Genomic DNA, 23413 nt, shown 5'->3' on the forward strand with positions numbered 1-23413 from the left:
GTCATTTAGAAAATATTTTAACCTTTGAGAGTAATTGCATTTATTTGGTGGTGCTCTAGCATCACACTCCTGAAAATCTTGCTGATTGGTTAACGCTACCATTTGTGTAAGCATTAATTTTACGAAGTGCAATTGGGCACTGTGCTCATACCTCTCAGCTGTCCAGATTGTTGCAGAATGTCCAGATTTTTGCGTCTTATTTTTGGTCTGTTCCTCATAAAATGTGTGGTTTTCTATTGAAGTCACTAAATAATACCAAATAATAACAGATTTTGAGTTTCAGGCTTCATATCCTTCAGAAAATATATAATACTGCAAAATCTGTCACTCTGGCAACTTTCTACTGTTTATAGGAGCAATATTTAATCTGTCCCCATTTTTGGCCCTTTGTACTCCCCCATTACTTCTGTCTTTGTCCAGATTTCTTACTTTGAGAGGTTGAGAGGTATGATCCTGGTAAGACCCTTAAAGCAGCTGTCTACTGGCAGTGAATCTACCTCTTAGTCTGAGTGGAGGTGGCATAGTTGGTAAATCTGTGCCAGACTTTTCTAGGTGTGTGTGTGTGTGTGTGTGTGTGTGTGTGTGTGTGTGTGTGTGTGTGTGTGTGTGTGTGTGTGTGTGTGTGTGTGTGTGTGTGTGTGTGTGTGTGTGTGTGTGTGTGTGTGTGTGTGTGTGTGTGTGTGTGTGTGTGTGTGTGTGTGTGTGTGTGTGTGTGTATGAAAATCAAATCTCAAACAGTGTGTCTGTGTGTCACCTACTTGGAACAGGGACACAGAGCACTGATTTCTGCAGAGAGAAAGGTGGAGTCTTATTTGGGGCCTGGACAGGGAAGTCCAGCCCTAGGACTGGTGTGTGCTGCCTGTATGCTCTTAGGGGAAATTGTGCTTGGTGCAGAGAGCTGCATCTGAAAATACCATGTATATCCACGTTCCCCACCGGTGTCAGTGATGAGAATTAAGGTTTCTTGATTACTGGCCCAGAGGAAGGACATCACATATTGACGAGCAGTGGTGTGGATATTAATTGAACTGTAGCCTGTAAGCAGTTGTCATTAGAAGTGTATGTACTCTTAGCAGCCACAAGGTAAACATACAGTTTCATTTTTCACAACAGTTTTATTTATTTTTGTTAGTTTAGTTTAGTCAGCAGGCAAAGATGTCAGCAGAGGATTATGGCAAGCTGCCAGTGAGCCAGTTGGCTAAGGTGTGGAAATCCTAAGGACTGGTGCATGCCAACCTGACTAAAGAGGAAATTATTTCAGCCTTAGCCATAGCCGCAGCACAGACCAGCAACTTTGATGGCAACCAGTCTGGTGATGGGGATGTGCAGCCCTCAGAAACAAGACAGTTCACCTTTTCCTCAGAGGATTTTAAACCGCACTTGGAATTAATAAGACTTGAACTGAAGGCAAAACACATGGAATTAGAATTGGCAGATAGACTGCAGCATTTGGAAGTTGAAGAAAATGAGAAGCAGTGTCAACATAAGAGGGACATGCTGACTCTTCGACAGGAACATGGAGGTAATGGGGAAGATAATAACCAAATCCCAGAAGCAACAAAGGTCAGTATATTTCATCCACAGTATAGAAGGTAATAATTTTGATAGTGTAGAGTTATTCATATATTGAGTCTGTAGACAATATAATGTTGACCAAGGGTTCTGGGTACTGTTCCTGACCCTCTTACTCCATGGTAAAGCTGTAACTGCTGTTTCTAAATTGTCTGTTACTGATTATTTAAATTATGACAAGGTTAAACAATGTTTATTGGAATGTTTTAAGTTAACACCTGAAGCTTACAGAAAAATGTTTCTTGAGCATAGACATAAGTCAGATGGAAGTGTATGTTATTATGTTGCTTAGCTAAGCACTTATTTTCAAAGGTGGGTGAATGGGTGTCAGGTCACCAATTCTGAAAGATTGTCAGACCTTTTGGTGAGCGAACAAGCCCTTAGCACATTGCCTGAGGACATGAGAATCTGGTTGGCAGACCAGGAGTATAACTCTGCAGATGAGCTGGGGACAAGAGGGATCTCTACTTAGCAAGCAGGGCACCACTGCACAAGAAGGGGATACCCAGTGCTGAACATGGATATAAGGGAAGCCACTAGTTCAGGTACATGGCCAGGATCAAGGTTTAAATGTTTTAAATGTAACCAGAGGGGCCATGTAGCATACAAATGTCCACTGAAGCAGGGTGGGGAACAAAAGATGGGGGAGCCAGCAAGTGGGAATAACAGCATGCCAGTGGTAAGTTGTCTGGGGACAACAGGGGTACCAAACTATCTCCAGAGTTTGTATCCTATTTAAGTGAATGAAAAACAGGCCACTGGTAAGGGAGACACATCCTCTGACATAACCATTGTGAAGCCTGCAGTGGCTAAAGAGGAGCCGTACTTGCTTGGGCAGTCCACTGCAGTCAGAGCTTTAGGAGGGACCCCCATTCCAAATACCTTTGGCTAGGGTTCACCTTGATTGGGAGGGTGGAAAAGGAAGCAAGCAAGTAGATGTGTTTCAGGATATCCATGCAGATTTTTGATAGGGAATGATTTTGATAATGCTGTACCTTATATGCATGCAGTTACATGCACTGAGGCTTGGAGACAGGCGTGTGGGTCTGGTAGCCTGGGGGAGATCCAAAGAGACCCCACACCTGAAGTTGGGGCTGGTGATGTGGCTATTTCAGGGGCCAGCTACCCTGTAACAGTGAGCCTGAAGGTGAGCCACAATTGCTGATAGGTACTAAATTTCCCTTTAATAGGGTGACTGCAAGGACAGAGGTGAGTGGTAGTACCCCGGCTGACAGTGAGGCACCACTGTCAGAAGATACAAGACTTCCTGTGGAAGGGGACCTGGGAAGGGTCACAAAGGTAGAGTTAAGACAGGCTCAGCTCTTGCACCATACATTACAAGGATTGACTGTGGTAGCTAAGGAGGCACCTGATTCTCAAGGAAAAGGTGAGTTTTAATACTGGAACAAAGGTTTACTGTATAGAGAGTGGCCCCCTGAGGGAGGGCTAGAGGGTGAGGTAATACATCAGTTGGTAGTGCCTAGAGTCTACCCATCTCATACTTCTAGCCATAGCCCATGATATTGCTTTTGCAGGTCATATGGGAATAAAGCATACCAAGAGACTTATTATGAACAATGTTTATTGGCCTGGAATTGCTAGGGATGTAACAGGGTACTGCAGGACCTGTGAGCAGTGCCAAAATGTAGGCAAGGCAGGAGACAAGGTCAAATCTCCTTTGATGCTTTTGTCCGTGATCGAGGAGCCCTTTCAGATGGTAGCTATGGATATTGAGGGGTCTCTGAACACCCCAAGTTCCACAGAGAAAAACTATATCCTAATGGTAGTAGATTATGCTACTAGATACCCTGAGGTGGTGGTTCTATCTTCCATCGAGGCAGAGAAGGTGACCAATGTCTTGTTAGAGATTTTCAGCAGGGTAGGTTTCCTGAGAGAAATACTGATGGATAGAGATGCCAATCTCATGTCAGACCTTCTGGCTTGTCTATGGGACCGTTGTGGGGTGAAGCACCTAAAGACCATCCCCTACCACCCCCAGACTAATGGTCTTGTGGAGAGGTTAAACTATATACTAAAGACCATGCTTAGGGCATTTGCAGACCAATTTAATAGAGAGTTGGACAAATATTTGCCCCATCTGCTGTTTGCATACAGAGAGGTACCCCAGGAATCCACAGGTTTCTCACCTTTCAAGTTACTGTATGGGCACAGGATAAGGGGGCCTTGGATTTGCTTAGTGATCAGTGGGAGGGTATGTGTGAATCCTCAAGGATTCTGTTGTGGCATATGTCCTAAACCTCAAGACAAGGCTTAGGGAAATCATGGGATTGGCACAGGAGAACCTGGCAGGAGCCCAACCGCAGAAAAAGTCTGGTATGATAGGAATGCTCAAGCCTAACAGTATGCATTGGGACAGCAGGTTATGGTACTCATTCCTGTCAGACACAATAATCTACAGGCAGCTTGGGAAGGATGCTTCAAAGTGGTAAGGAATGTCAGTGATGTTAACTACGTGGTAAAACTGCTACGCATGAGGCAGGTGTACAAACTGTACCATGTTAACATAATGAAGCCTTACCATGATAGAGAGGCCCTTGTGCTTTGTATTTGCAGTGGGTGCCAAGAGGAGTCTGAGAGGGATCTGATGACTGATCTCCTCAGTGAGGCTTGGATTGATACCTAGGTGGAAGGGGTCAGCAATGCCAATGCATGTGGGCTCTCACAATAGGGTATGGGTAAATGTAGTCCTAGACAGGCTCACTTCTCTTAAGCAACATTTCTCCAGGGTCACTTGAAAAACTAGCTTGAGTCTTCAAAGGGGGAGAGATGTGATGATGATGTCAGGTACTGCCAGCTATGCCAGAGAGAGTATGGAAATGCATGTGTAACATATGCCAGCATAACTAGCTGGAGTTTTGTAAAGATTTTTATGCCATCTGAATATCAAACTGATTTGTACAGATTCTTGTGTTAAAATGTATTTGTAAAGTTGCTTGTGTTACAAATGTATCAACAATCGGTCCTGCTGGAAAGAAAAGAAATATATATGTATGTCATCCTGTATTGTAACTGAAGAAATGTATATATGTTAACAGAGGATGCTGGAAGGTAAGGGGTTAAGCTCAGCCCAGCTAGCCTTATGAAAAATAGCTTGAAATTAAATGACTTGGTTTAGGCCATAAAGATTTTATCTCACAGGTCTGAATGCATCCAGAGACACAATGTCGAGGCTGGGATGCTGCTTTTACTGTCCTTAGGGGTGAACTGCTACCATGGGGTGTCAGAGAATGGCTAGTTAGTCTCTGCAGGAAGGATGAAAGAATTGGAATTGTTTTACAGTCTCCAGATGCTAATAAACCTTAGCAAAGCTCTATGTGTGAATTGTCACACATCTGTGCCAGATACTGGCTCAGCTTCTAGTCAGCGGGTAGTGTGGGAGCCACAGAGTCAGGTGACCAGATGTGATGTCATTCTGTAGCCAGCTCTGAAACTGTATTTAGATACTAATGAGAGATGTAACAGATACAAACCTCTCAACCTCTCAGAGCAAGAAATATGGACAAAGATAAGAAAAAGGGGCACAAAGGCCTAAAAATAGGGGCAACTTTTAAATATTGCTCTTACAAACTTAGAAAGTTGCTAGAACAACAGGTTTTGCATTAGCATGAATTTTATGAAGGGTATGAAGTCTGAAACTCAAACATCTGTCATTATTTTCTAACGTCATTCTTTAATGATTTGTCACTAATTTGCCAGAAAACCAGAATTTTATGAAAAACAGACCAAACATATGAGTCAAAAATCTGGACATTCTGCAAAAATCTGTACAGTTGAGCGGTATGAACATATAACACTCAGCACTCTGTTTTGTAACTGACAAGACCACTCAGCCAGTTCATCTTGCCTTGCTCTAGTAGGTAAGTAGGGAACAGTAATTCTTCAGTTAGTTAGGAAAATATAGTGACATTAGTTAAATATTTGTTTCTGTATCTGTCTGAATCTTTCCATCTGTGTTATTTTTATATTTCCTGTGAATTGAAACTCTGGTGTTTATTGTAAATTGACATTCAGTATTTTCATGTTTTCTATTTTATTATTTATTATTAAATATATTTATACCTTTCATTGTGACTGGCCTTTTAGAAAATATTTTAACCTTTGAGAGTAATTGCATTTATTTGGTGGCACTGTAGCATCACTCTCCTGATAATCTTGGTGATTGATTAACACTACCATTTGTATAAGTATTAGTTCTCCTGACAGTAATTGGATACCCTGGTAAGAACATCAAAGTAGCTGGCTGTTGGCAGCAAATCTGCCTTATAGTCTGGGTGGAGGTGGCATAGCTGGTAAATCTGTGCCTGCCTTTCCCAGGTGTGTGTGTGTGTGTGTGTGTGTGTGTGTGTGTGTGTGTGTGTGTGTGTGTGTGTGTGTGTGTGTGTGTCAGTTACTTGGAACAGGGACTTAAAGCACGGATTTCTGCACAGAGAAAGGTGGAGTCTTATTTGGGGCCTGAACAGGGAAGTCCAGCCCCAGGACTGGAATGTGCTCCCTGTGTGCTCTTAGGATCAATTCTGCTTAGTGCAGAAAGCTACATCTGAAACCACTGTGGTTGTGCATTTTGTTCTAAGTGCATGTTCCCCACCAGTGTCAGTGGTGAGGAATGAGGCTCCTTGATTACTGGCCCAAAGGAGGGATGCCACAACTTGATTTTATCGTGTCCCCATAAATATGGGCATTGCTGACCAAATCATGTGTGGGAACACAGTTCACAACTTTAACATGTGTTTTATCTTCATTTATTTTATATCATAAAAAAACTTGATTCTGTCTCAAAATGTTCCACAACACAGAAATATGATTTTCTGAATTTATCGAGTACAAAATATAATTTGCAAATAAGTATAATTTTTCTTGCATGCAATATTAATTATACCCTTGAAATTGTGAGTCCCTTATTATCTTTGCCAATTGTGCCAAGTATAAGGCAAATAAAGTGGAAAGAGGACACCCCTCATTGGGTCCTCTTTTCAAACACAGCTGGTTAGAGATGAACCTTCCCACCTTGATTCTTGCCTCTGACCCTTCATATATCTTCCAAATTAACCTCATTATTCTATTAGGAAATAAAAATGCTAACATTGTCCTACTCATAAAGTCTGAGTTACCACTATCAAATGCCTTCTTTACATCAAGACCCACTGACAATAGTAGTCTTCTTGCACTCTGTATGTTCTGGATCACAATTATCCTAATAATATTGTCAAATGTCTGCCTCTCATCCACAAAACCACACTGATCCATATCTATCAATTTTGGCAACACCTTAGAGATTTCCTTAGACATAAACACTTTATAATCATGGTTCACAAAGTTGTGATGAGTATATTACTTACAACAGGAAGTCTTTGCCCTCTTTTGAGGAGTACAGTCACCACAGTTTTGTTCCAGGATGCCAGCATTGTCCTTCCTTCTTTTTAGAATTTTGTTAAACAGATTCTTCTAGGTCTTTATCACTTTCTTCCCTCCTAACTTTCAAACTTCTACAGGAACACCATCTTTTCTTGGAGATTTCCCTTTTGATCAATTATACATCACTATTTTATCTCATCTCCTCCCATCTTGAGCATCTTCTTCCACCAATATTGACATATTTAAGTATTCCATGAAAATTTCTATTTGTGCTTTCTCCTGGTTTCCACATCCATCTGCTTTATTTTTCCTAGTCATGGACTCCCTAAATTTGGCAACACCTTTTACTAGTTTTCTGTTGCCTAAGTCTTTGTGCTAATAGTTTTTTGCACTTTGGGTTATTATGAAAAATGCAACTTTTTAGCCTTATGCCTATCACCCAAATATAATGCATTTCTTCACATTGATTTTTAATCCATGTCTCTGGCACCAATCATTTGTTTTTGTCAGACCCCCTTGTAGGATGTTTGTGTCATGAGGGGAATCTATGATAGCTCCCAATTTACAGTCATCCATGAACTTGGTCACAAGAAGGTCACACAGACAAATCAATCAGTGAAAACTAAAAGAAAAATCTAGCCAAGCTAGATTTTCCACTGTGTGATTCCTTAAAACCTCTTGTATTAGAGGTAACATGGGATATATGCAAATGTCCATGACTTTTTTCCTTTTTAAGTCTGTTATGGACAAATTCAGGACAATAAAACCAAAGCCCATTAGTCGTGGGCATGCATGTTTCAGCCTTCTTATGGCCTCATCAACAAAGCATAAGTGGACTGTTTGGCTAACATTTGGAAGCACAGGTTTGTCATACCCATTAGGGTTTCCAAAAAATATCCCAACCAACAAACTAAAACAATGAGTAACAAGATCACAAAGAATGGGTCATTTGCATATATAACATGTTACCTCTAATTCAAGAGGTATTAAGGGTTCACACAGTGGAAAATCTAGTTTGGCTAGATTTTTCTTTTAGTTTTTACTGATTGGTTTGTCTGTATGACCTTTTTACTCATTGTTTTACCTTTAAGGTTCCTGACATAGCTGAAGAAGGCTTTGAGATTGTCTGCAGCCTGAGAGGCTAGCCCAACCTTGTAATTGGCCTTGTTGGACCTTATTAGACCTCTTAGTTTCTTATTTAGTTGAATCAAAGGGCTTTTGTCTCTGTGAGAGTTGCTCTTTTTGATTTGGGCCATTACCTTTTTTTCTTTTGTTATATGCCCTGTTAATGTTAGGATTCCACCAGTGAGGTTTGTTTTGGGTGCTAGTGCTGGGTTTCCTTTTGCTAGGCATGGCAGCTTCAGTGCAGCCATTTGCATGTTTGTATGGTGTTTCTGTGAACAATTCTGTAAAGGCAGCTGTCTTCTCAAGGTTTTTGGGAGCCTTGAATTTTAACAAACTATTGCTTAACATGATGTAGTTAGCTTTACAATAGTTCCTGTTACTGGTTTAGTTGGATTTGATTTTTATTTCAAGGGAGACAGCTTTGTGATTTGATCTCACCAATGAGGATGTTACACAGGGGGAGGGGGGGTGCAACACACTCCCATGTTGGAGAGTACCAGTCAGGTCTAATATGTTTGAGCCCCTATAGCTGTAGGGTGCACTATATGGGTTAAATAAAAACTACAATAATTAATAGGTAGTGAGGGCAATATACATATTTATCTGCACATTCATTTTCTCCTGGTTCAATTTCATCTTAACAAATGATCTGCAGTCAGAATTAGTAATTGAGATTAAGATGTTTTTTAATCTATACATTTTGTATGCCAAAATAGTCAACATTAAAAAAGTGTTAATTAAAGCATTTAGTAATAAATTGCCTAACATCTACAAATTAGGTATATGGATACTGGAACAGGAAAGCATTGGGTTCTGGCAAGGTTGTGAAAGATATGATAAAGATATTGGGTAAGTTAGGGGAGAAATGGATCCAAAGGATACTCACAGCAGTATGGAAAAAGGCATATTCTAGATGACTGAAGAATAAGCATTCTAGTGCCAGTGTACTAGAACAAAGGGAACAACGGCAACTATGAGCAGTATAGTGGTATTAAACTCCTGCCACACCACATGAAAGTGCTGGACTGGGTGACTGATAAAAATAGACAGACTGGTTGAAAGTAAGATGCAAGATGAGCAGTTCAGATTCAGATCAGGATGCAGCACAACTGACCCAATGTTTGCAGTGAGACAGATAGTTGAGAAGAAGTTTGAGATGAAGAAAGAATAAAACTGAGAACTCCTAGACTTGGAGAAAGCATTTGACATGATCTAACAAAGCAGATTTGGGCAGTCCTGCTCATAGTCCAAGAAACATTAGAAGAATTAGTGCTGGCTATGTACAATGATCCAATTACTCAAGTGAAAATAGTGTTCAGACTCATAGAGGGGTTCCCAGTTGGAGTGAATCTGCATCATAGTTCAGCTCTGAACCCATTGCTGTTCAAAGTGGTGATGGAGTACATTAGAAAACAGGTCAGAAGGGACAGCTCAACAAAGCTGCTATTCGCATATAATGTGGCATTATAGGCAAATTCTAAACAAAACCTTCAGCAAATGATAGAACAATGGAAAACTAAAGGCACATGGGATGAAACTGATAATAGACAGAACAGTTATAATGGCAGCAAAGAGAAATCAGAAAAAGCCGAAAACTAAGACAGAAGTGAAAATAGTGGAAAAGGTTAATAATATCCAGTATATGGGAGCAGTGGCTGAGGATTCCAGAAGTCTGAATGAGGAGGTCAAAGCTAGAATCAGAAGGACTGGAGCCAGCTGGAACAGAGTGTCACAGATAGTGTGTGACAGAAGAGTGCCATAGAATCTGAAAAGAAAGGTGTACAAAGAAGTGGTGTGATCAGTCGTACTGTATGATGCAGAAACCAGGGAAATGAAGGCAGAGCAGTTTTGGAAGCTTAACATGATAGAGATGAGGTGCCTGAGACTAGTGGTAATATGCACTCTGTGAGACAGGAGGAGAAATTCTGACATCAGAGCAGTAGCTAAAGTATATCCAATTGGAGGTCAAAGAGAACAGAACACTGAGATTTGCACACATGTCCAGGAAAGCAGAAGACAGTCTGGTGAAAAGTTTTGGAGAGATAGGAAGAAGGCAAGAGGAAATGAGGGCATCCAGTATCCAGGATGGATTGCATGGAAGAAGATCTGCAACAGTCAGGCATGACAATTGAAGAAGATAGGAGTGTGGCACTGAATCAAGAAAGATGGCAACAGTTAACAAGACACCCCAAACCCATGTAGAAAATTGGAAAGGGGGGGGGGGGCTGATGGTGATGATCTATAAATTACAAAGAATATTTTTCTTAACATAATTAATACAGGGATAGAACAATTCTACCACTCCTTCCCCATTTGAAGCTTGCATTCACATTCCAATGCATTTTAGTCATCTTTCAGCAAAATACTTACTTGGCTATGTTGCCTAAGCATTGTTGATACTAATCAGTTATACAGAAAAAACATTGTTTTCTGAAGTGGATGCCTCATTATAATATATGCAAACATTTGACTGAAGCTATACCCATCTTATTCTCCTCATTTTGTATATAAGGAGTATATCATTATCCTGAAAAGTTTGCTTGTAGATTTACTTAATACATTTTAAACTTTTACTAAATACACTAATCATCCATTTTCTCTTTCTTTGTATGCATGTTGTGGATACTGGAGGAGGTTTGCTGCATTTTCTAGCCATGTTTAAGATATCCTTATTGCCCACATCACTGTTTGGTGTGTTGTACGTGTCAGTAGATCTCTATTAATTTTGCACTCTTTCCAGGGTTTATACACCCTCAGTAAACTAGTGTATATGATTTTGAATTAAATATTACTACATTCTTGATCAAACCATTTTTGTACACCTTTCTTCATCTAGTCCATCCCATCCAGACTATCCAACAATACATATTTTAGTGTCTAGAACAATGAGTTGGGATGATCTTCCAGTTCATCTGGAATACAATCCATTAAGACATTAAATAAAGTTTGTACTAGCAACAGTGCTACTTAGTAGCCATTTCTTATAATTTTCTCCCTATCTACCACCACTCTCTGTTACCTATGGGCTAGCCAAGCTGTTGTACAGTTTACCATATTTACACAGCCATGTGAAACAAACAGAAACATTTTTGACACCTTTATTGAATTATCACTTAAGGCATAGGCAAACATACATTTACAGATAAGAAAACAACCCATGAACATGTTCACATTTATACAATTATCATCAATCCAACATTACATAACTTGATCAGTTCCTGCTTTCCCATAAACCTCATTCCGCTTCTAAAACATTATTCTGCATGTATTGTTCCCTCAATTTCCAGTTTGTTCTATGTAATTTGCTCCTACCCTTTTCTAAAGATTCCACTTCCAGTTATTTTATTTCTGTTACAATATTCACGATTTCAAATGCAGTTGGTTTAGACTTTGATTTCCATTTTCTAGTAATTGCTTTTTTGGCATCCACTACAATTAAACTAAACAAGGCCATACTATCTAGGAAATTCAGATCCTGTATCCCAGCTCAAAAAAAAATTTCCTTAGTTACACCCACTTACTCATTCAATATTTCATACAGAGTACTCTGTAGGGAATTTTTAAAGTCTGACAACTCATTACACCCCTAACACATATATTCCAAGTTATATCTTTTCCCCATCACACCTCCAACATTTGCCTTCTACCTGAGGAAAAATTCTTTGGAGTCTGCTTGGGGTATAAAATACCTATGGAAACACTTTCAAGCAAAAGTTCTGCATCTTCTTTCCTTGTGAATTGCTTATCCAATCTCTCTTCCCAATATTTTCTAACCTCTTCTGATTCAATCCTAAAGTTATTCTGCAATATCTTATATGCCCTACTAATGATCCATTTTTTAACAACAGTTTCTGTTCTAAATTCGAAATAAACAGAAACATTGTTACTGAAATATGTGAAAATATTACTGAAATATAGAACACCAACAACTAATAACAAATCACAGTAAAAAATGTATGAACTCCACAGACGTGTGACTTCAAACATAAAAAACAGGATCAAATCTCAAATCAAACCAACATTCTGGCTCTTTTACACTGAGATGTATGCTACAAGCAACACTTAGCAATATCCACTCAAAACTCTATGTGTAAGGCTTACTGTTAAATAGACAAAGCAACATAAGGTAGTCTGTAATTGCAACAAGTGCAATATAAAATACAAACTGAATCAAAACGTAAGCTACTTTATTTGGGGGAGCAAGCCCCCATCTAATTATAGCCATGTCTAGAGTCACTGTATCTGAGGGGAACGGCAGGGTCCCTGACGTGCGAAATTCTCATATCAGCTTATCAGACAGAATACTAGACAATGTCATTGTTTTCAAATGCAAACACATGGCCACACTAAAGCTACTTCAGTGTGTTTCAGTGATGTACAGTGCTCTCTTTCAGGCATATTCCTTATCTGTGAAGATTACTTTCTGTGTGAGACAGTATAAATTGACTATAGAAAATAAGGCAGACCACATCTGCTTCCCAAGCCTAGCCTAGTTCTTTGATCACAAAATCAAAGGATCTCTCAGAACTGACTGACATGACAAACCAGCCTGAGAAGTGGTGTTGTCCTGTGTGGTGGTCCATAACAGTTAATCTATGCATATATCTTTCAGCATAGATTTTATTAATTTTGGCAAAATCTAATATCAAGTTAAGTGATTGTTAATTGCCAACTTCTTCTGCCCATGTATTTTTTTTCTGAATTGAGACTGAATTTATCTTACTTGGGTTGCTGGGAACCATATATTTTCATTTGCACTATTACAAATAGTAGTCACTGTTCCAGCCAGCAACTCTTTGTTTTCCCTCAGTTTTCTGTAAGAATCTGTATTTCATCACACTGTTTTGTCCAGTTTGAAATCCTTACTTTAAGGAAAAAAAAATCATCTATCCACTCTTTCCCACTTCCATTAAGAACAATGAAAAGGTTGTTTGCCTTCTCACCACAGAGCCTTCCCATATTATCCTTAACCATTCTGATTTTTCACTTTTCATTCAGATATATGTTTTATGCTCAGTCTGGTCATTTTGCAACATGAAAAAAAATAGATAGCTAGATATAGATATTTATAGATATATAGATAGATATAGTTTAGTACATATGTCTGTTTTATTTCTCACCTTAAACTAGTCCCCACTTCCCATGTCTGAAATGCTCTGTTGTTTCTTAGAGGTGGGCATTGACATTTATCACCTGCCTAGGTTGCAGACAACTAAGCCTGCCAGGTTATCCCATGACTAGAATCACTGGTAGGTCGCTACACACGTGTACAGCAATAACTCCAAGTACACCCAAAGCAGCTGAGAGATCATCTATCAGTGAAGGTCCTCGCATCATCTCCTACCTGCTTGGCATGAACATGGAAGGAAAGAGCACAAATCACTTGCCCCAGTCATTGACAGGCAGTTTTACATGCGTGGCTCAGCTACAAAATCTGTTCCTCAGCATATTTATTATCAATCAGTCCATATCTAAGGCACGATACTGTACATACCATGGTACCAATACATAATATGGTATTATACAGTTATTAGTAATCCCCTTTTCAGTTTATTGACTTCATTTCAGTTTCTTATTAGATTCCATTTGGGGCTAAGCCCTTTTATATCAGAAAACACCTGAGGTAGTGATTTCACTAATTAGGGCATATCTGTCTAGGATATTGGGAAATTTCCCTGATTCTTCCTTGACAAGTGCCTTGGGAACTTTAACATTAAACTAAGCTACTTCTAAAAACAAACAGATGGGACCATTCACGTCTGACAACACAAGAGCAATACTGGAATATGAGTCATGATTGTCCATTGTGTGGACAGAACTCAGATCTTTCTGCTCTTCCTGGCACCAGATGTGAGCATGCAGTCTTTTTGACAATACCAGTTAATAGGGAAGCCAGCAAACTGTAGCATCCAATATTTATTGTATAGTCTAGCTGAGTAGCATAGAAACAAAATAAGAAGGAAACAAAACAGACCAGTTTCGGTTGTAAAAAAATTACATAGCCTTCATCAGTGCAATAAAGAAATAACACCCTTGTCTTATAATACAGCCACTAAGTGAGGCTACAGCTGATTGGTTCATCAACAATCCTGACTAAAGATACTTATTAAGTCCTGGTGAAAATAAACCCCCCAATTTAATAATCCATTTCCTTTCTTTGTTATTCAAAATTTGATGCCATCCTGCTTTGTTTGTCCCTATTACCAATAATTCTATCACAGTAAAACTGAAAAATGCATTACTGTGTACCAGAGAGTGCCTTTATAATGCATTAGTAAGTTTCTTATGCCTCATGTCACTATAGCGTTCTGATATTCTAAATTTCAGTGGTCTAGAAGTTTGTCCCACGTAAAACGCAGAACAGGTACATGTGGCCAGGTAGATCACCCAGTCTGTCTGACAATTTGCAAAAAGTGTAATATCAAATACTTCACCAGTATTTTTGCTAGTAAACTGGCTCGATTATATAACTTTTCCACAGTGGGTACAGTGACCACAAGGGTAACAACCTGTAAGTAAATCACCCATAAGGGTAGTTTGGATGGAATCCTTCTTGGTTCTTGACCCATGTTTGTAATGACTAAAATATGATCACACATTCTTGCCTCTTCTAAAAAAAAAGTAACATCTGTCCTGAAGAAAGTCAGAAAGTTTGGCATCCGCTAGAAGGATGTTCCAGTGTCTATGAACACTGTTTATTAAAACATCAGTGTTCCTGCCATAGGCAGTAACTAGACAAGTAATAGGTTCCTTATCCAGTGCCTTATCTTCGTACCTCAAAAGGCCTTTCCTGTCAAGGGTGTACACCCAATTCCTGGCATCATATATGTTCCCCATTTTCTGAATCTGGTGGTTAGAGCCTCCTTATATACTTCATAGGTAGCATCATTAGAGTATATACGCTTCATACATAGGAAATGTGGTTTTGGAATATTCTTACATATGTGTGGTGGGTGAAAGCTGGAAGCATGGAGAAGGGAGTTATATTGGGGGGTACACCTCAGATGCCAGCATATGGTCACTATTCCTAGTTACTAGGACATCCAAAAAGCTAATACTATTGGTGTTGTAATTAACTGTAAATTGTATACCCCATTTATTATCATTAAGATATCCTACAAACTCCATGAGATATTCCGGATCAGATCTCCATACTAACCAGCAGTCATTTAGGTATCTTCTCCAGATGTCAATCTCATCTAGATATAAGTTATGTGTGTTATCATAGATGAGTTGTTCCACTAGGTGGGCCATAAACAGGTTAGCATATATGGGGGCAAAAGAGACCCCCATAGCCATGCCTTGAACTTGCAAATAGCATTTATTCTGATAGTAGAATACATTCTTAGTTAGAACGTGTTTGGCAAGGCAAATCAAAAAGGTGTTGAGACCTGGTTGGTACATTTCTGACTTGTATAGCCAATATTCCAGTGCTTTCAGGCCCGCCCAATGAGGGATGTTAGTATATAATGCGGAGACATCTAGAGTACATAGTAACCACCCTAGTTCCAACTGCAACTCAGAGATTACCCGAAGGAATTCCATAGTATCTTGAATATGAGCCCGGACCCATTTCAATAGTAGTTTTAGATATTTCGTAAGAAATTGGGAAAGTGGTTCTGTAATAGAACCCCTGCCTGAAACAATGGTTCTACTGGGTGGATTCTGAAGATTCTTATGAATTTTGGGGAGGAAGTAGATGTAGTGGTTCAATGGATCTGACACTGTGAGATGGTGAAGAATGGTGTCTTTAATAATTCCTTCATTCTTTGCAGACACCAAAAACTGATCAACTTGTTTTTTGAAACCAGGCTGGATCTAATGTCATATGTATATAATATTGACCGTCATTTAATTGTCTCTCAGCTTCCATATTGTATTAGGTCCAGTCCAGAACAACTACCGCCCCACCCTTATCTGCAGGTAATATAGCCAAATCAAAGCCAAGGAAAGGAAATGGATTATTAAATTGGGGGGTTTATTTTCACCAGGACTTAATGAGTATCTTTAATAAGAATTGTTGATGAACCAATCAGCTGTAGCCTCACTTAGTGGTTGTATTATAAGACTTCTTTCGGCTTTTCCCAGTTAGGGGTCGCCACAGAAGATCATCTGTTCACTCATGATTGGCAGTGGAATTTTACGGTGTTGATTTGCCAGCCTAGCGCCCAACCTTCCACAGAAGGCACACACACACACACACACACACACACACACACACACACACACACACACACACACACACACACACACACACACACACACACACACACACTCACACCTAGAGCCAATTTAGAGTGTCCAATTCACCTACTGCATGTCTTTGGGATGTGGGAGGAAACCGGAGCACCCGAAGGAAACCCACGTGACCACAGGGAGGGCATGCAGGCTCCACACAGAAGGCACCCCAGCTGAGAATCAAACCAGAGAACCTCTTGATGTGAGGCGGCAATGGTAACCACTGCACCACCGTGGCCGCCCAGTGGTTGCATTTATAAGACAAGGGTGTTATTTCTTTATTGCACTGATGAAGGCTATGTAATTTTTTACATCCGAAACCGGTTTGTTTTGTTTCCTTCTTATTGTGTTTCTATGCTACTCAGCTAGACTATACAATAAATACTGGATGCTACAGTTTGCTGGCTTCCCTGTTTTTCGTATTGCTATTTGGTTTTGTTGAGCCATGCAGTTGCCGTACTTGCAGGGGCTGTCTTTTTTATAATACCTGTTAATACCCTACAGCATACACTTTAGTTTTTAATTTAATGAACTACAGATGAAATGTAACTGCCAACCTGGATTCAGTTCTTAGAACCCCAACATGCATACGTGCCGTTTTGAGCATTCCAGTCAACCAAACCTAAGCTCTGAGGTCACCTATGGTGTTTCAGCCTAAACTATCATACTTAGCTAATAAATACAAAACAAAGACATTTCTGTCTTAAAAGAAAAAAATATGGTACTATGTTACCACTGTTAAAGTCCGACAACAATATTCTACTAGATAACCTGCCAACAATAAAGTTGCAAGTGAACCATTTTTATTTTTTTCAAATTCATTACTTTATAACAATTGCCCATTCTGATTTATACCCCACCCCAGCATTCACAGACACAGAGATTTTCTTAGCATGACTTGCATGTCTGTTGCATCTACTTGCAATAGAAAGATGTTGTCCTTTTCTAAAAAAAAAATCTCTTCTCTTCAACATACTATACAGAATGAAATACCTAGCACCATCATTATGAATCATTGTGAAATGCTAGAATAACATTACAGTTGTTCGAGATGAATATAAAAAATAAAGCAGTCTGCAGAGTAGGAATAACTAAAGTGCACCGAAAATCATAAAAATAAACTAAAACTAACTGTGTAACAAAATAAAATATATTAGAGGACACTGTACAAAAGCAGTCTTTCAAGCATTTTGGATGCATCAGTTTGGAATAATTTCCTGTTGCTTTTACTGGGAACAGGAAAAGAGTAAATGTTAACCAATCTGAACTGTGCTGGGTACGAGGCCTACTCCTTATAGATGCCTGCTGTCTGTTACCGAGCAACACCATGCAGAGAACTCTAAGAATATGAGCAATGACCTGAATGTAAGCGACTCATCTGGAAGAAAATAGGATGCTACTGCCACCCCTTTCTCTTCTCCTATGTCTGCCCTTTAATCCTACAGCCTCAGCAGGGACCAAGCTCTCTCTAACAGGCCTAGACTCCGTTGTGATTGTCCACCATCTGCCCACGCTTCTGCAGATTAGCAGTCACAGGCATGCAGAACTGAACATTTTATTTGCCTCTCTGATGGTAAGTCTCCAGTGTCGTCCTTCTCTGTGTGGCACTGTAAGATGTTTACGGAACGTATGATGAATTATAGATCAAAGTACAACACAAGCTGTTTCATGCCAGCTTTCAAACATATCTTCCTGTCGGGCTTCCTCACAGTGAACATTTTACAAGCTAAATATTTTCTTTTACCGGGCTACTTTCTGAAGTGACATTCTTTTTTTTTTAAACAAGAAACATCTTTATTGAATTATCACTTATGACATAGGCAATCATACATTTATATAAATGAAAAGAAAGCATATTAACCTATTTTCAGCTGCAAACATTATACATCACTTAATAATCTTGTCTATAGTCATTGTTAGTCAAACATTACATAGCTCATTCAATTCCTGCCTTCTCTTCATCCATCTTCCTCCTCCAAAACATTATTCTGAATGTGTTGTTCCCACAATTCCCATTTTAGAGTGATATTATTTTAAGAATTTAGATGGACGGAGTTACTACCTTGCCAGTATTAATGGTGCACGTTTTGTACTCATTACTTAATAGAATTAAATATCACATAACGCAGTACGTTCTGTGCCATTTTATATGCCTTGCTAAATAAGTTATAAATATGTCTTTAAAGGAGTATTAAGTAAGTTATGGTTTAATACCATCACAACACACATTCTTAAATGCAGAAGAGAATGGGTTATCATATTCTATAATAAAGCAAAGGATTTTAAATAGACAGCAAGTTCAATCTTTGAATATAAAACCAGTGATAACCACCTGTAAGTTGCAAAATGAAAAATGTAGCCGATGCACAAATGGGCCATAATGAACCAGGAAAATGAAGCTAGAGAACTCTGCTCCATAAATCCTGACATCGTAGACTAAAACCTATAGTTTTGTCTATGGCATTTTATAGCTTACAGTGGATATAAAAAGTATACACACCCCTGTGAAAATGCCAGGTTTTTGTGATATAAAAAAAATGAGACCACAATAAATCATTTCAAAACTTTTCCCACCTTTAATGTGACCTATAACCTGTACAATTCAATTGAAAAAGAAACAAATCTGTTAGGGGAAAAATATAAAAAATAAAAAACTTAATAAGCTGGTTGCATAAGTGTGCACACCTTTAAACTAATACTGACATTTACTCAGTTGCCTACTACAGCAAATGCCATGGTTCGCAGAGAGCTTACAAAGCATCAAAGGGATCTAATTTTTGAAAGGTATCAGTCAGGAGAAGTGTACAAAACAATTTCCACAGCATTGGATATACCATGGAACACAGTGAAGACAGTCATCAAAAAGTGGAGAAAATATGGGACAACAGTGATGTTGCAAAGAACTGGATGTCCCTCTAAAATTGATGAAAAGAGAAGACGAAAACTGGTCAGGGAGGCTGCCAGCAGGAATTTCTGGCAAGTACTGGTTGTGTACTGCATGTGAAAACAATCTCTCGTATTATCCATATGTCTGGCCTATGGGGTAGGGTTGCAAGAAGGAAGCCTTTGCTTACACACAAAAACATCCAGACCCAGCTAAAATATGCAAAACAAAACATCAAGTCTCCAAAAAGCATGTGGGAAAATGTGTTATGGTCTGATGAGACCAAGGTTCACCTTTCTGGCCACAATTCCAAAAGATACATTTGGTGCAAAAACAACACTTCGCATCACCAGAAGAACACCATCACCATGGTGAAGCATGGTGGTGGCAGTATCATGCTTTGGGGTTGCTTTTCTAAAGCTGGAACTAGGGCTTTAGTCAAGTGGAGGGAATTATGAACAGTTCCAAGTACCAGTCATTTTTGGCCCAAAACCTTCAGGTGTCTGCTAGAAAGCTGAAGATGAAGAGGAATTTCACCTTTCACCACGACAATGACCCCAAGCATACATCCAAATGAACAAAAGAATGGCTTCACCAAAAGAAACCTAAAGTTTTGGAATGGCCTAGCCAGATCCAGACCTTAATCCCAATAGAAAATTTGTGGGGTGACCTGAAGAGGGCTGTGCACAAGAGATGCCCTCTCAATCTGACAGATTTGGAGCGCTTTTCCAAGGAAGAGTGGGCAAATATTGTCAAGTCAAGATGTGCCATGCTGATAGACTCCTATCCAAGAAGACTGAATGTTGTAATTAAATCAAAAGGTGCTTCAACAAAGTATTAGTTTAAGGGTGTGCACACTTACGCAACCAGCTTATTGTACATTTTTTATTTTTTATAATTTTTCCCCTAACAGATTTGTTTGTTTTTCAATTGAATTGTGCAGGTTATATGTGGCATTAAAGGTGGGAAAAGTTTTAAAATGATTTATTGTGGTCTCATTTTTTTATGTCACAAAAACCTGGCATTTTAATGGGTGTGTACACTTTTTATATCCACAGTATATTTACTTGTACATTTTTATTTTAAGTGAGATAGTGTACTGTTGAAATAGGCATTTGAAAGGCATGACTTGTGATAAAGATCATTACAGACAAGAGGTTATAGAAAGGACAAACATGCCCACAGTTAAGAATGTCAGTAGAAAAGGCTTTATTTATTTATTTAACATTTGTTTACTGGGAAATTCTGATTGGGATAGAGCCCATTTTAGTGGAGGCCCAGGGAGAATTACTCTAGACACATGTGGAAAGTGGGAGGAAACCGGAGCACCTGGAGGAAACCCACGTGAATGCAGGGAGGACATGCAGACTCTGCACAGAAGGCACCACTGCAAAGAATCGAACTGCAGAATCTCTTGCTGTGAGGTAACAATGCTAACTGCTGCACCACTGCACCGCCCTACAAAACAAATGAGGTCAAGTCAACTGCAGCTGCAAGCAAATGGATAGCCAAGAGAGCTCCATAAATGCTATGGAGTACATTCTAGAAATAATTGATTTAGTACGATGAGGTGTTAGAACTAAAATTAAAAAAAATGTTCCAAACTTACCATGGTTTTACTTTAAGTTAGTTTTAGTACGGTTATGGTATGCATCCAGAAAAATGCACCGCTCTGGATGAATGGTTGGGGAAGTTAGTGTATAATTACAAAAAAAAAAAAAAACTGACTCCAACACTGACTTTAAATACAATACAGAGAAAATAATAAGGCAAATGCTGATGTGCATTGCAGTTAAACATGAGTACATAATATGCATGTGTTAATATATGAATTTACATTATATCCACATTTCTGGAACACCCTGTTTCTTGGATAACACAAGCTGTTCTATAAGCATCTTACAGTACCATACAGAGAAGGATGACACTGGAGGCTTAGCTTCAATAACCAGTACATCCTTTAATATTACTTCAACAAACACCACCACCACCACAAAAAACTGTAACAAATACCAAACTGATAGCAATCATAATAGACAATAACCTAAAATTTGACCTGCATATCTCCAAGGCCATCAAGAAAACTCACCAAAAACTGTAATTCCTCTACAAAAACAAATCCTACCTCACAGACTCCTCAAGAAAATCCTTAGCATCATCCTACCTTCTCCACTCTTCTCTATGCATCAACCCATATTAACCAACTTACAAGTCACCCTACTAAATTAATTAGAGGCATGGTTTAACAAAATGGCCAAATCTGCAGCTAATGCATCCTACCGTACACACCACTGCCTAACACTAATGCATCCTACTGTACACACCACTGCTTAACACTAATGCATCCTACTGTACACACCTCTGCTTAACACTAATGCAGCCACCATACACACCACTGCCTAACAGTAATCCATCCTGCCATACACACCACTGCCTAACACTAATGCATCCTACCGTACAAACCACTACTGCTTAACATTAATGTATCCTACCATACACATCACTGCCTAACACTAATGCATCCTACCATACACACCACTGACTAACACTAATGCATCCTACCGTACACACCACTGACTAACACTAATGCATCCTACTGTACGCACCACTGACTAACACTAAACAAGCTCAACTGGCTAGAACTACCTAATCACTTCACATCCACTGAACTTCAAATTGCCCAAAAAATAATACACAAACCGCACACATACCTTTCTCTACAAAACATTACCAAGCACTACTCATCACCATGTTGCCTTCAGTCAGGTAATCAGAGCCTACTAATAACTTCCAAATCTTGTCATACAGTTGGAGAGCCACTATACTCATCATAGGTTCATAGGTGTGTACTTGGCTAATGGTGGCCCTGGGGCCTTTACAAACCTAGCCATAGGATTACCCTGGCATAGTGCCACCCGACCTTAGTTCCCAGTGCCTCTGTCGTGTAGAGTCACTGGGGTTTTCCCCAGGTGAATTTTCTGTTTATAGGTACATAGGTGGATAATCAGCCCTGCCAAGTCTTGAACCCAGGGCCCTGTACACCATAGTCAGAGCAATGTACCACTACACCATTTGAGCTATATGTGTCACCAGACAGTGGAACTCCCTGTCTGTCCCATTAAAACAGGACAGCTGTGCATCTAGCTTTAAGCACAACCTAAAACAGCACCTGAACTCCTTCAATGTTCTTGTTTGCACCCTGACTAACTTTCTCTCTCAGATCTGTCATCAATCCCTAACTCACCAGCTTTCCTATCTTATCCTAAAAGTAATGTAAATAAATCATATTTACATTTATAACTATGTACTGCTTTTCATCACTCCAATGTAAATGAAACTCATATCCGGCTGTATATGTAAATGCAACCTGTTTACTACTGTATAACACTCCTACAGAAATCAAATTGTATTACTCACTGCATGATTCAAAAACCCCATTTCGACTGCTCGAAACTGAGATTATTTTTCTCTGTAATTTTTTTGTAATATTTGTAACTTTAATGGAGCTTTTCTCCCTGGGACTCCACTGAAAATAGGCCTGAGTGCCCTTTCAGACCATTCTGGTAAACAAAAGGCAATAAATAAATAAATACATGCTAGAAAAATAAACTTTGAGCAGCCGCTTCATAGCCGTATCAGACATAGGTTCATAGGAGGTTACTAGGCTAGTGGCCCTAGAGTCTTTACAAGCCTAGCCATGTTAATCCCAATTATCCCCATTTGTTCTTTTTGGGTAGTTCACAGAATGAATTTATGAACACAGCAGGTCTGTGATCAACAATAGGTGCCACCCCAGGGGCGAATTTGTGGTCTCCCATCCAATTGTCTAGGTTATGTTTGAATAGGGTCAGTGAGGAGCTCTGCTTTACATGAACAGGAAATCTATTCCAGAGAAGCAGCAATCTCTGGGAGAAATATCTGTCTCTCCAGCATGTTCTGTTTATATCACAAGCTAGGTTGAGATCCCTAGAGCAAGTGAATTTCTGCCATTTGACTTGCAGATGCACAGCATTTCCATTAGGGCAGGGTTGGAGATTGCCCTGTAGGCCAGGCACAAGTCACCTCTCAGCAGCCTATAAGATACAGAGTAAAGTGACAGGGCTTTCAGCCTGTCTATGTAGGTCATGGTTTGGAGTCCCTGTATTTCTTAGTGAGAAACCTCTGAGGTTTCTCCTGCTACTGCAAGTGTCTGGTGAGGTACATGCAAAAGGGTGCATTATA

The sequence above is a fragment of the Protopterus annectens genome, chromosome 17.part0, assembly GCF_019279795.1.
Source record: "Protopterus annectens isolate FY-2018-M chromosome 17.part0, PAN1.0, whole genome shotgun sequence".
In the NCBI taxonomy this organism is placed as follows: domain Eukaryota; kingdom Metazoa; phylum Chordata; order Ceratodontiformes; family Protopteridae; genus Protopterus; species Protopterus annectens.